Source organism: Sparus aurata, chromosome 5 (genome assembly GCF_900880675.1).
Source record: "Sparus aurata chromosome 5, fSpaAur1.1, whole genome shotgun sequence".
Taxonomy (NCBI): Eukaryota; Metazoa; Chordata; class Actinopteri; order Spariformes; family Sparidae; genus Sparus; species Sparus aurata.
The window spans coordinates 25,479,493-25,495,212 of record NC_044191.1 but is presented as its reverse complement, the minus strand read 5'-3'; the positions used below and the strand labels follow the sequence as shown (position 1 = coordinate 25,495,212).

Below are 15,720 nucleotides of genomic sequence, written 5' to 3'. Positions count from 1 at the left end.
TGTGGTGGTGCCATGTACATTTCTATTATTGCATCCAGGGCCCTGACTCATTTTAGAGGATGAAAGTGAAGATGTGTCAGCTTCTGCTACAGCCAAAAAAACGTCGCACACAAGGCCTTCAGATTTATAAAACTGCACTACTGACATACTCCTTTTAACTTATGTACACTAATATTAAAATAGCTCTACATTAAGTAACTATGAACCTACTATACAATATCTTGTATCATCATAATAAATGATTTAATGACTAAATGTAATGCATGTGCTTGTGTGTGTATACGCTGGTAATATAATATGATGCTTTATGGCGCTACAAGCTGGTCAAGGACAGTAAAGCTGTCATCCCTGCTAACAATTTAAGCTCACATTATCTGGGTTGTCTCCCTACCCACTACATCACGCTTCAGCTCATATATCTTGCTGCTGCAGTTATTCAGCAGCCTTAAGCTTCTTCTGTGCTGCTCGTTTTACTGTGATCTCATGACCTTCAACACTTCATCGTTTCACTCACTCTGGACTCTCACTCAGCTCTAGCCACTTTACCTTGCTCTGCTAAACGCTGTTCCTATTTCGGCTACATAAATCCAGTTTGTTTAAGATCAGGGTAAAAAACTAGCTCTTTTGATCTATCTGCCAATGACTGCTGAAAAAAACAGCTTTTTTCCCCTCCAGGTACCAATTCCAATACTTGAACTCTGTGTACGGCTAATACCAAGTACCAATCTGTACTTCCTGATACGATTTCATCATTGTAGGCAATATCAAAGGCATTTCCGTCACTGGTATCGGTGACTGAACAACCCTAAGTGGTACCTCAGATTCTAATCATGTTTAATTGTACATCTCTATGCATAATGTAATGATTCTGCCACGTTGATCAAAGCCTACTTAAAGTCTAGTCACTGTATCTGTGTGTGTTTGTCTGTCTGTGTGTGCGATTTAAGCATTTGTCAGGTCATATGTTTCTCTGTTATTTAATTATTGACATCATCAATTGACTAAGTGTCCATGTGAACTGAAGCAAGATGGTACCTGACAACAAGCATGTTTGGCCTCAGACTCCCCTGTTTACTTATATAGACCTGAAATGATTAGTCTATTCATTAAGAGATAATTTCTGGAACATTATCCAAAAATATTTTTCTGATTTAGACTTTTATGATTGGAAAGTGAATATAAATATAAGGATTTTACAATGGGCTGTGCAAACCTGCTATGGGCATTTTTTGCTGGTTGATTGACAATAAATCGAGAAAAATATCAAAAATATGTAAATAAATAAATTAATAAAAAATAACTTACAGGGAATAATAAGACACATCAGGCTGGCAGATCAGTTGCAAAATGTTTCTTCAAATTAAACCACTGGAACAGGATGACTAAACAGCAGGATCAGACAGACACAATGGATGACCTGTCAAAGACTGAACTGACTGGACTTCAATACAAACTAAATTAAAGAGGGGATGAGGTACAGGACAAGTAAGGCAGAGAAACACAGATGAGGGGAATGAATTGAGGAAACAAGAGAGCAGGGACGGAGCTGATAGGCTGCTAAGAACACTGGGATCAGGGCTGGGCTAACAAAGGTGATGGAGTGCAGGTGCGTAGGGACAGCAGACTGGGGAGGATCACAGGAGGGGAATGGGAATACTGGAAATGAGGCAAAGGACACGAAAACCCAGAAAACACTTGGAAATGACAGGACATTAAAAGTTATTCTGAGCTGAATAATTGAAAGACAGAAATCAAATTTAAGAAAGCTTCTCAATCAATTCATCTGGTCAGTTACTTCCTAAAAAAAGTCCAAATGGATTTAGCTTTGTCAATCTTTATGAATTAACTCTATTTACCCACACAAAGCAAGCAACTTGAAGATGTCTCCTTGGGTTTTTAGGATATTTCATTGACCAAATGACTAATTGCGTAGTTAATCAATAGATTAATTGGTAATAGTTTAATCAGGATGTCCGCAGGGTTGTAAAAGGTAGTAAATGAAATTAGCAAAAATTAAGGCCATTAAAAAGTATTAAAAAGTAATAAACGTCATCTGATGAGGTATTACATTTTCAAACCACTATCCAATTATGAGTTGCAGGCCTATCTCCTAAAATTCGTGTGAATTTTATTTTATTTTTTTTAAAGATTTTTTCCGGCATGGACGCCTTTTATTAAGCAGTAGACAGATAGGAAATATGGGAGAGAGAGAGGGGGATGTGACATGCAGCAAAGGACCTCCGGCCGGAATCGAACCGGGTTCGGCTGCGTATGTGGCATGTGCTGTAACCACTCGACCACTTGCGCGCCCCAAAATCATGTATGAATTTAGTTATATAAATTATATGTGCGAGTAGGACCTGAGAGGTATCAATGATGTGACATTAGACAGTGTGCGACACGGTAAAATTATTAGCGCCTCAGTCTATGCTCCAACTGGATAGCACACAGCTGGCTTGCTGCCAAAAGTTTGCAAAAGTTCACTACTATTGACGAAGTCATGGGGAAATGTAATTTTTTTTTTTTCTAGATTCAAAGACTGGCTTAGGCCAGTAGTTGTTGACAGGCGAGAGGCTTATTGCCACGTCTGTAAAAAGACAATGAATATCACCTGGATGGGAGTGCGCAAGGCACGGGTCGGGTATTGGTAAACATGATGACCGGCCACTGTTGTCAACATTTTGTGCCTGTGTCTTCATGTCACTCCGCAAGTCGTCCCTTCATTTGTCACGATGGAACTTCATTCAAAGAAGAGCTTCTACAAGTCACCGTTTAAGTGGAGTGACTGAAATCCTCGTCATCCTATTCAAAGCCTGCGACAGTCGACTCATCGAACCGGGTTGAAGTTAGTTTCAGGTTGGATATTCAGCGGACATTCACTCAGGTCCAGCCGCGACTTCACTGAGGTTCACCCAGTGTCAGCAGCAGGAGGACGGTTAGCTCACAGAGCCTCGCGCTGAATCGCTGGAAACTGATTTAGGGACCGTCATTAAATTACTTATTACGCATAAATTTGTTAATACAAAATGATTGCAGTTTTTTTCGATAGCTTCCATGTCATGTCCCAGTGACTCCAATCCAGCAGCAAGTTGTATTAGTAAACTGGACAAATGAGACACACCTATTGTTATTGTATCTTATTTTGTCATGTGGCCCACTAGCTTAGCTGGATTTCTACTGAAAAGCTGACAAAATTTACCACTCTTCTGCAGCATCATCTGTTGACGGGAAGTCCGGACAAGTCGATTACCAAGTGCAGTAGAGTTCTGCGGCTCATGGATGAAAATGTATGATTATGACTCCGTGGAAAAGCAATCAAAGTTCATATGTGTCTTACCTGCCAGTTTATAACAGTTATTATCGAGAACGGACAGGGAAAAGAGTGGAATTGAGCATTTCTAACCGCACTCGGTAATCGTCGCGTCGGGACTTCCCCGACCCGGAAGCTGATGGAGGAGAGTTGAAATCTGTTTTTAGCTTCCCAATAGAAATCCAGCTATGCTTGTGGAGGTTAGATGCCTCAGATTGTGTGCTGAGACCCTTTTTGTACTGTTGCTGAAGTTTGGTGCTGTTCTGAGCATTATTTGTGACTTTTTGGTGGAGGTTTATATTTGGATCCATTTACTGCAGTGTATTGTTGTTGTGCGGTCGTTTCTGAGGTTGATAAAACTCTGTAAATTAGCGGTCTGCTAACTTGATCTCTCGAGAGGGAGTCTAACAGAGTTTCACGGTAATTTAGACCATGGATTAAACTTACACCGGAATATCCCTTTAAGAATTGCTGTATATACCCTGTTGATGCAGCACCCCTCTCTGCCCTTGTTCAAATGTGGTGTTGCTCAATGCTTTCTTAGCCATCGTTAAACTCACCACAATAAATTATTCATGACTGTGATAAGTTTTGAAAGAGCTCCAATGAGTGTGCTGCTTGTCACTATTTTAATGCTACCATTGGACTTATCCGTCTGAAGTGCAAAACATCAGTCTTCCAGAAAATATCTGCTAGAAAATGACTAAATTATGTGGAGAAGTTAAAGATGTAGTATTTGTCTTTTTAGTGCACCAACTCATGATGAATCTTGCACTCTTTTCTTCAGACTATGGCTTCAAGTGGAGTCATTAATTGTGCCTCTTGATATAATGCAGTGAATTCTATCTGTCAGCGAGTTATTTTAAGAGGAATTTTACTTACTGTACAATAAAGGCATACACTTGAATGTCAGGCTTGCCTCTCAGTCATGCTTTCAATTGGATCGGTATATTCTGTTCGTACAGCTCTTTGGTGTACAGCTTGTCTTAGATGCCGCAGGAGGACGGCTCTGGGTTAATGATGAGACAAATATTTGTTTAAAGCCAATGTGAATTTAATATGATGTTAAAAAAGATGTTATGGAGCTGTGGATATTGATTAAACAAGCTTACGTTGTTGATTTTCAGTGCAGCCTTTGGAGAAGTCAATTTGTTCGACCAACACATGCACAGACACACCAACATATGTTTACACAATTTATTCTCGAGTGTTGCATAAAAGCTGCCAATCCTTCCTAAATATTTTTGGTTCATGAATCAATTACAAAATAGGCCAGTTGCATAAGACATTGGGTTGCATCATGGTGTTTGTAGATTCCATTTTGAGTGGTCCCTCTTGATATAGCTTCTCAGGTTTGTGTTCACATATTTGAATGTATCTGAGTTTCATGTGCAAAGGTATTAATGTGGGCCCACAGCTTCCATATTCAAGAAGCATAGCTGCAGGTATCACACCTCACATCCTTACATCATACTCCTTCAGGTCGGCTCAGGTGTCTTCTATCCCACAGTCAATTAATAAAACATTACGGCTGTTGGGGAGAGAAAACATGTGTAGAGGTTGGAGATGGGGAGAATTATGGGAGTTTCTAATCTGATCTAATGCGAGCTAGAATTCTTTTTATCTTAGTATCAGATAGAAACGGCTCAGCTATTGGTGTTATCATCATCAGATCCTGTTAGTTAGATTGTCTTCCTTTTAACTCCCTCTTGTTTTGCCTCAGACACATCTTTTACAGTTTTGTGCACGCTTTAATGTTGTTTTCACGAAAGAACATCAAAAGTCAGAGCAATTGTCTGAATCTCTCACACTCGTTTTCTTTTTATTGTTGTGTCATGCGTTTTCTTTTGTGAGTAGATGAGTGGGGTCACCTGGAGGGTAGAAAAAGTACATATCCACTATGGATGGGCATAATTAATCGATGATTGATTAATTGATCATTAAGAATTTCGTCGATGACGTTAATTTTTTATTGATAAAACTGATGCAGGTTCTATTGCGTAGTGTGAGTCATGAGGAATGCAATGAATGTCGCTTTGTGGCAGCAATCCAACATTTTACCACACGGGGCAATGTTTGAAAAAAATGCCACAGGCCTACTCAGTTACCTGCGAGTTTCCGTGTATTTCAAAGTAAGTTAAATCATGAAAAGGTCACGGCGAAGTGTGGCATGGGACCATTTTGATTTAAAAAATGACTTAGTTCACTGCCAACACTGCGAAGCTGTGTATGAGTACAACTCGTCCACGACTCAAATGATGTACCACTTGAACAACGCGCATCCGACCCTGGTAAAAGGCGGTGCATCCTGCTCTCAGTCTCAACCTAGCATAAACTCGGTGTTAGCATGGACACGGGGGAGCTGCGACGCAGAACGAGCAGAGAAAATTACCCATGGGATCTGCAAGTTCATCGAGATGGATATGCTGCCCGTAAGTGTTGTCGAGGGCGAAGGTTTTCGAAAACTTTTAAACTTATTGGAACCAGCATATCACATTCCGTCACGACGTACCATCACCAGACTGATAGAAACTCACTACGAAGAACGTAAGCAAGAGCTGTTAAAAGAATTGAGCACAGCTGAAAAAGTTGCTCTTACCACAGACTGCTGGACCGCTTGAACAGCTGAGAGCTACATCACCATCACCTGCCACTACATCAGCGACGACTGGCAAATGAACTCAGCGGTCCTGCTCACAGAAAGCCTACCAGGCCAGCATACGGCTGACCACCTCGCTGAGAAAATGAATGAAGCTGTAGCGCAATGGGGACTTGAAGACCGCGTTATTGCATGCGTTCATGACAACGCAGCTAATATCGTTGCTGCCAACAGTCCCACCAGAGTGAACTGGATTTCCGTTGCCTGCTTTGCACACACACTCCAGTTGGCCATAAATGACAGATTTAAAATAGAATAGAATAGAATTACTTTAATGATCCCAGACTGGGAAATTATTTTGTTACAGCAGTAGTGGGTCAGCAAATAAAACACTTAAAACACATAAATAGAATCCAATATATACATAGTGTATATATACAGTGCACAGTGTGCTATAAACAATAATAATATATACAACAAAACAAAATATGCAAAATATACTATAACAATAATAATATATACAACAAAACAGTAGAGAGACCAGAGTTCTCTGTCAGGCAGAGGTGAGAGAGTTATTATATAAAGTGATGAATTGTGGCAGGAAAGATTTCCTGTATCTGTTGCTTCGACAGCGAAGCTGAAGCAGTCTTCCGGAGAAGGTGCTCCGCTGTCTGACCAGTGTGAGTTGGAGAGGGTGGAGAGGATTATCCATGATGGATAACAGTTTTTTCAGTGTCCTCCTCTCCACCACAGCCTCCAGAGTGTCCTGTTTGCAGCCAATCACAGAGCCAGCCTTCCTGATCAGTTTGTTGAGTCTGTTGGTGTCGCTGGCTCCAATGCTGCTTCCCCAACAAACCACAGCAAAGAAAAGTACACTGGCCACCACAGACTGATAAAAGATCTCCAACATCTTGCTGCACACGTTGAAGGATCTCAGCTTCCTCAGGAAGTAAAGTCTGCTCATCCCCTTCTTGTAAACAGCTTCAGTGTTAGATCTCCAGTCCAGTCTGTGGTTGATGGTAACACCCAGGTACTTGTAATCCTCCACCGCCTCCACATCCTTTCCCAGAATGCACAGAGGTTGGAAAGCCGTCTTCCTCTTCTTCCTGAAATCTATCACCATCTCTCTGGTCTTGCTGATGTTCAGCCGCAGGTGATTCTGTCCAGTCCACTCCACAAAGTTGTCTACCAGTGCTCTGTACTCCTCCTCCTGTCCCTCACTTATGCACCCAACAACAGCCGAGTCGTCAGAAAACTTCTGCAGGTGACACGACCCGGTGTTGTACTGAAAGTCAGTGGTGTATAAGGTGAACAGGAAAGGAGACAGTACAGTCCCCTGTGGAGCTCCTGTATCACTAACCACCGCATCAGACAGAACACTGCCCATACGGACAAACTGTGGCCTGCCTGTCAGGTAGTCAGTAATCCAGGAGATCATTGTGTCGTCTACACCCATCACCCGCAGCTTCTCCCCCAGTAGCAGTGGCTGAATGGTGTTAAAAGCACTAGAGAAATCAAAGAATGTGATTCTCACAGTGCCTCCTCCACCATCCAGGTGCGAATGGGCTCGTTGCAGCAGGTAGATGACAGCGTCATCAACTCCCAAGTGGGGCTGGTAAGCAAATTGCAGAGGGTCTAGCAGGGCTCTCACCTGCGGCCTCAGGTTGGCCAAAACCAGTCTCTCCAGCACCTTCATGACGTAAGATGTGAGGGCCACTGGTCGATAGTCATTGAGGTCTGATGGTGTCGACTTCTTTGGAACAGGAACCAGGCAGGAAGTCTGCCAAAGCACCGGTATTCTCTCCTGACCCAGGCTCAGGTTGTAGAGGTGTTGTAGGATAGGAGACAGCTGGCTGGCACATGTCTTCAGGATCCTGATACCGTCAGGACCTGCAGCCTTCTGCTGGTGGAGTCTCTCCAGCTGTCTCCTAACCTGGCCTGCAGTCACAGTCATGCGGGGGAGGCTGCTGGTGTCTTCAGTGGAGGACGAGGAGGTGGAGGAGGAGGTGGAGGAGAAGGAGGTAGAGGAGGAGGAGGTGGAGGAGGAAGAGGTGGAGGAGGAAGAAGAGTTGGAGGAGGAGGAGAGGTGCTGCACAGGAGAGCTCACAGCAGGGGAGTGAGGGGGGAGAGGAGGAAGCATTTGGGGCAGTGAGGGTGTGTGGGGGTCTGGAGGTGTCAGGGAGACGACAGAAGGCTGTGAGCTGAACCTATTGAAGAATCTGTTCAGCTCGTTTGCCCTCTCCAGGCTGCCCGATGACTGTCTGCCGCTCACCTTACACCCAGTGATCTGCTTCATACCAGTCCACACATCCCTCACATTGTTCTGCTGGAGTTTGGCCTCCAGCTTCCTCCTGTAGGCATCTTTACAGGCCCTCAGCATATCCCTGAGTTCATGCTGCACTCTCCTCAGTTCTTCCCTGTCTCCAGACCTGAACGCCCTCTTCTTCTTGTTAAGAAGGGCTTTCAGGTCATTGGTGATCCACGACTTATTATTAGGGAAGCAGCGTACAGTCCGGGTTGGCATGGTGGTGTGTTCACAGAACCTGATGTATTCTGTGATGTCGGTCATGCTGTCCAGATCCTCTCCATGTGGCTCAACAAGTGCATCCCAGTCTGTCGACTCAAAGCAGTCCTGTAGTGCGTCAGCAGCCTCCTGAGTCCACCTCCTCACGCTCCTAGTGTGGACAGGCTGCCGCTGAACAAGAGGCATATACTTAGGGGTCAGCAGAACCAGGTTGTGGTCAGATCTTCCAAGAGGGGGGAGGGCTGTGGGACTGTATGCATCCTTAGCATTTGCATACAACAGATCCAGTGTGTTACAGTCTCTGGTAGGGCAGTCAACATACTGGTGAAATGTTGGAAGGGTTTTATCCAGTGAGACATGATTAAAATCCCCAGTGATGACAATAAATGCGTTAGGATGCTGCGTCTGTATCTGGGCAACAGCGGAGTGGATGACGTCACAGGCCAGCGCTGCATCAGCTGAAGGAGGAACGTACACACCGATAATGATGGCGGATGTGAACTCCCGGGGCAAATAATAAGGCCTCATCCCCACAGTCAACAGTTCAATGTCCGGGGTACAGAGACGTTTCTTCACATGAACATGTCCGGGATTACACCACCTCTCACTCACGTACAGTGCAATCCCTCCTCCTTTTTTCTTTCCGCTGCTTGTCACGTCCCTGTCCGCCCGAACAGTGCTGAAGCCGGGAATCGCCACGCTGTGGTCCGGGATGTTTGAGTGAAGCCATGTCTCCGTGAAACACAACACACTGCATTCACGATATTCACGCTGAGCCTTTATCAGCGCGGCGAGCTCGTCCGTCTTGTTTCCCAGAGACCTCACGTTTCCCATGACGATCGCCGGTACAGCCGGTCTGTGTCTCCTCCTCTTCAGATTTGCACTGTATCTATATCGGGTAATATCAGCGGCTAGTAAACTTGTTAGCCACTTCAATCACAGCACCGCAGCAACCAATGCACTGCAAAAGAAACAGGAGCAAATGGGCCTCGCAACTCATCGGCTTATCCAGTCGTGTAAAACACGGTGGAACTCCGTGTGCGAGATGTTTGATCGGCTGGTGGAGCAGCGGTGGGCTGTTGCTGCTGTACTGTCGGACTGAACCGTGACTAAGCTTCAAGATGCCAGGATCCTGGAGTTGAAAGACGAGTACTGGCAGATGATGGAGGACACACAGCCTGTGCTGTCAGCACTTAAATGTGCCACCACCGTTATGTCTGCAGAGAAAGACGTCTCCATCTCGAACACTTATCCCGTTACCTTCGGCCTCATCAATATCCACCTCATGCGCAGTGAAGAAGATGGGCCCAGACTCATCGAATTCAAAGCAAAAGTGCGGTCCTCCCTCATCAAGCGAATGAATGTAAGCTAAACCTTTTTTTTTTTTTTAAATCTTAGTTTAAATGATTTCCCTAATAAATAGCCAATTGGAGGAGGCCTAATTACATGCATTCATGCCTCTTATCTGCGTTGTGTTGCCTGTTTAGATATACATAGATTTTTTTTTCATTTACAGGTTCAGTCTGATGAGTTTGTGTCATCCGCCCCTATGATCTCATCAATGCTGGACCCTCGTCACAAGCACCTGGGCTTTCTTACCTCAACACAGAAAATGGCTGCTAATGTGAAACTGGTTGAACTGGGAGAGGCAGTGGAGACCGGTAGGGCGGCTATCCCACAGGCTGGGGGAGACAAGGAGCCTGTGTTATCTGACACGGACGAGGGCAGCACAAACACTGGAGTCGCGACCTCTCAGTCCCAGCAGGTCTCTGCTATGACACAACTCCTTGGGGAGAACTATACCACTCAATGCGAGTCTGGCATCGAAGCAGAACTTCAGAACTTTCTGAGGGAGGCCCCCCCACCCCTGGATTGCACCCCTAGACTGGTGGAAAGTGAATGGAATAAGGTTCCCCAGGCTTGCCAAGTTAGCACGGAGGTACCTGTGCATCACGGCAACGTCGGTCCCCTCAGAGCGGGTGTTTTCGGCGGCTGGACTGACGGTCACCAGGCTGCGGTCCCGTCTGACCCCAGAGCATGTTAACATGCTCATCTTTCTCAACAAAAATCAGTAGACTGAAGTTGTATGTGAGTTACTGGTTATTTTTTATGAAGCTTTGTTAATAAGCCTATTTCATTGTTAGGTAGGCTAATATCTCTCTCACCGTCTTTCTCGACTCGGTGCCTTTTTTGAGTTACATTTGGCAAAACCTGTCTGACCTAAGTTATTATATTTATTATTTATTATTATTATTATTATTATTTGGGGGGGGGAAAACGAGGGTCAGTTGTGTTTATGAACACCGGCTTTTAGCTGCAGGCTCCGCTGCTTTAGAGCACAGCAGCGCATATCTTCATGTGTAACCATTGAACGGATCTGGTTTAACTGCTGCAAGAGTTGTTCATCTTGTAATAAAGATCTCAATGAGGAAAACACACTGTTTTTGTATTTTCATAGCATTTTGAATATAGCCTATAAATAGTGAATTTTAATATAAAAATATTAATGATTAATCGAAAATCGATCGTTAATTCTCCCGACTATCGATTAAGACAATTTAATCGAATGCCCATCCCTAATATCCACCCACATCTGAGATATTTAAACATTAAAGTCCGTGTAAAGCGGCAAAAAATTTGTGTTATGATTTTGTCATGCCATAGAAACATGTATCATTGACCACTGAGCCAAATTTGAAGGATTAAAAAAAGTATATAAAGTATAAGTATATAAAATTAGGTCTCAAAATCATGGAAAAACAAGCACTTCTTTCTGCTGTGAAACACTGGGGGCATGTCAGTTAGAGGCGCTGGAACCACGCCCATGCGCGGGGGGTGGGTGGGGGTGATTCACACAGAAAGCCGGCGCTGCGGGTCCTAAAGAGGTGTGACGGTACACGTCATGTTAATGACGTCGGTGTTTCCCCAGGTGTTCCCCTTGTCTATCTAAACCTGCGGACAGTTTATAATCATACGGATGCTGTTATAATGTGTAGTGATTGAGATCCTGACCCACCAAACATCCTGGAAAGTGATGGAGTTTTCGCGCTAAATTACATAATCATACATAATCACCATCAGTAAACAGGACGCTGTCTGACTCTGTCACTCGCGGGGACGGAGGCTGTTTTCTGGGGGAAAGTTCCCTGAAGTCTCTGTCAGGAGGGCTGGCGGTTGCGGTGATTTATTTTTCGTCACAAACACTCGGTGAGTTTAAGTCTTTGCCGGGGACAAACGCTGTTTTCTGAGCGGGAGGACAGGCGGAGGACGGACAGGAGGACAGACGCTTCTCCACATACAGCTGTGGTATTTGTTTTCCTCATAAGTTGCCAAAGACAGTTACAGTTACTACTTTACTTTTTTTCGGTCATGTAACGTTGCTTTGTGGGACATTTTTCTGTATTTAGTTGAGTGAAGGACCTGTGTAGTTATCAGACTGTCAGACCGACACGCCCTCGCTCCGCGCCTCCGGATTATCCGTTCACACTGGGACGGCTCACCAATAATGCGGCCCTGATACTACCGCCACATACCGCTGGTGGGCCCCGCCGTCAGCGGGAGGGAGAGGGTCAGCTGCGATGGTGGCGGCCACATTATGCCGGTGGCACCTGCTGTCAGCAGGACGGAGAGGGTCGGCTGCGGCGGCCACATTATGCCGGTGGCACTTGCTGTTGGCGGAAGGTGAGGATGCAAGCCGGGGACAGAGAGGGTCGGTTTGGTCCCAGTGACCAGCGTCAACGGACTCTGCAGAAATCCAGACATTACCTGGTGATAGTTGCTGAAACTATCAGGGGTAAAGTGGACACTGCAGAGACGGGTGTTGGTGGTGATGTTTAACTCCCCACAGTAACGTTAGCTCCTCTTGACAAAATCGATCCACCGTTTCCTTACGTTGTCATCCGAAGGAAACTTAAATAAGCTAACAGCGCCGTTACCCTGCACACTGTGGCATCCAGGAAAGATGCACGAGCGATGTGGAGGAGACATGACTGGTTAGCTGACTGGTTGGCTGGTTAGCTAGCTGCAAACTATTGTAAGCAATGCTATCCAACACCGGAGAGCGAGTGGGAGAACCGCTGAAGCTGACGCACTGATGGTATTTATACCACTTCCACAACAGGGCCGGATTTATGCAAATCATGGCCGCGTTACGTAACACGGCCATGATTTGCATGATTTCTGACCCGCCCATTAAATCCTGAACACAGAAATGATGAAAAACAGTTTGTGAGCCTAGCTCCAAAATTAAATTGTAAATGGTCGAATGGCTTTTACATGTTTTAAGCAAACACATTTATGACCTGTTTAATGTGTTTAGAAGAAAATGGATGATTTTGCTTTACACAGACTTTAAACCATGTGTATAAACAAATCGTCTTAATTAGTAAATGTAAAAACGTGAAAATTACTCCTCATCAAAACAGTGGCAAAATCACTGGTATTGCTGGCTTTGCTCCATTCAGCAGTCCCTGTAAGTCATAGCAGTGTGACAGTGATTCAGCCTCCACAGTATCAGAGCTCTCTGGCCTGAAACTGAAGCAGCTAAATGGAATCCGGCCATAATTGATTTTATCATTTATATATCAAGATGTCTTCAGTGAAAAAGAGCTGTTCTGAAATTGTGATTCGGATTTTTGCTCAGCTGACATACTCGGGTGAACTTGAATGCCAGTTTGATCAAGCTGTGGGAAGATATTCATTAGTCATGAGTGGACTCTTGACGACCTGCACTTTGATGATTTATTTTCTTATGTAGGCCACATTTGCTCTCTCTAGCCCTTCCAATTTAACTTTTTTCTTTGAGTGCTGACTTTAAATGGGAAACTATTATTATGTATGTTTGTGCCATGGCACATTGTTGATGATGATATTGGTATAGATTTTAATATGATTTTATAATGAATACAGTTAGAATGTAGACTGTCTCTTTTGACACTTTTGTTAAACTGGTCAGGGGCCATATTCACAAACATTTTGTGAAGACTCTCAAAGATCTCCTAACTTATTTCAGCAATGAGTCCTAGCTTAGGAGTGATTCAGGAAAATTGTCCGCGCAACTCTGAGCAAGAGCGGGACAGAAACCTTTATCTTTAACACTTTTAAGTGAGAAGGCAGTTTTGACCCCTTTGCTTAGTATGACTTACCCTTTTAAAAGCTATGATTATTTGACAAACAAAGAAATAAAAATTCACTCTAAAAGCCTTTTTGCACCAAGGACTTGACAAATTGATTAAACAAAAATGCGAAATACTGCCTTGCTACAATAATGCTACAACATGCAAATTTGCAGCATGGCTTAACAATCACATTACAATTATATTTACTGCAGTCCATGCAGGACAGACCGGCAGAAGAACAGTCCCATCCTCTCGCTGACAGATAAAGAGAGGTTGCATTCACAGGTTTTCTCTCTTCTGCCTGTCCAGGGCTCCAGTCCAGTCTGATCAGTTGAGATGTATTAATACACTAAAACACCAAAGTGACAAAGACATTTTTTCTGGTCAAGGCAGCAGGAGACCAGTAACTCTTATTTTCTGCAAGGTAAAATTAACATTTTTATCAAAGTGCTCTGGTGGGTTTGAAGTGATTACAGATGGATATAACAGCTTTAACTCCCTGAAAGTAAGTCTCACATATATAACGGTCTCTCTGTGCAGAGACCAATGAAGGTTACTCATCCCAAGTGACATTTGTCACATTTTCTTTATGGTTTTGTTTATTTTGTCATATAATACAGGGGGATGACAAATATAACCAATAAACATTTATTTTTTCAATCCCTTTTTCATAATGGATAAATAAAGCAGATGAGTGTCTGATGCTTTTTCATTACTGTATTCTACTGTTTTGTCCACCTGAGCTTGCTGGTGTTAGTGACAGCTGGGCTCTGCCACTGACAATGAGAGTGTGAATTTGAAAGATGATTTGGTGATTGAGTCTGTTCTGACACTCGGGTTGGCAAATACACAGATTCACTTCTTGTGTTTTGAAAAGAACTAACTCTGACAGCTTCACATCAGTTGTCTCTCCTGTCTTATTAACAAAGAATAGTATAACATTCAACTGACTACTTCTCTCTTTCAGCTGGTCCTGATCATCATTTTTGAATTAAATGACGAATGTCAGTGGAAGGTCATGCGGGCTGTTGCTAATTAACATTAGGTCTTTGATAAACTTGATAAACTTTTTTTTTAGTCCCAATGATTCCAACAGAGTGATGCCTCTTTAGCTGATCGAATCACATCTATTTCACAGGTCACATTCTCCCAGTTTAACTTGTTATTATTTGTATATATCATATCATCTGTGATCTTATCAAGACCTCCAGTGTTCGATCAAAAAGTCAAAATTTAAATGCAAAATAATTCAGTAATGTTATTTCACTGTGTCAGATACATATTTAATCAGCATTTAAGTAAATATACATATTGGATCGGACTTGATTAAAAATACACAGATATTTTCCACCGAAGCCCACGTTAAATCTTCCTGCCCCTTTTGCTATGTAAGAAGCAGCCTGCCAGTAAAACCATAACATTCAGTGATAACGGTAAAAAAGATCCTATCCTGACCGGTGACTGCAAAACTGACAAGAGAGTCAAGGAGATATCACGAAAGCACATTCTGTACACAGACACTCCTTAGAAGAGGACTAATCAGGCATGTCAAGTGAAAACACCTGTGCAAGCCATGGCTTAGAAGCATTAGGTTAAGAAATTAACCCCGGTTCTCTGAAACATGAGTGAGGTATCTCACTATGGTACACGCCCCCTGCGCTTGTCCCCAGAAGCTATTTTCCACTACGCCAGTCTTGACTGGCAGATAGATGTGACGTCCGCTCTCTCGAGGAGGGACTTCTTCCTCCTTATAAAGGCAGGTGTAACGTCAACTATTCAGTCTGAGCAAATACACCTCTTCCTCGCTCCAGGCAAGGAGGGTGGTCTGGTGAGATACCTCACTCATGTTTCAGAGAACCGGGGTTAATTTCTTAACCTAATGTTCTCTTTCAACATTTGTTTCGGTATCTCACTATGGGATGTAGAGCCTCCCGTATTGCCAGACAAGCTCAAAGACCAGTACACTGCCAATCAGACAGACATACTCGCTACTAAGCCCACGGGCAAAATTGTGTGAGACAGTGTGGGTGCAGTAACATTCAATTTATAGTATCTAGAGAAAGTGTGAAGCGTAGCCCAACTGGCAGCCGCACATTTCTCTTCAATAGAAACGCCCTGAAACAGTGCCCACGACGCAGCCACACCATGGGTGGAATGAGCGCGTAGCCCC

The 15,720-nt window shown here is 43.8% G+C and overlaps 1 protein-coding gene across 7 annotated transcripts in view; it reads left to right on the top strand.

Moving 5' to 3' along the window:
* gpat2 (glycerol-3-phosphate acyltransferase 2, mitochondrial) overlaps positions 1-15,720 on the top strand; it is a 160,806-nt gene that overhangs the window by 95,216 nt on the left and 49,870 nt on the right. The window lies entirely within an intron of this gene.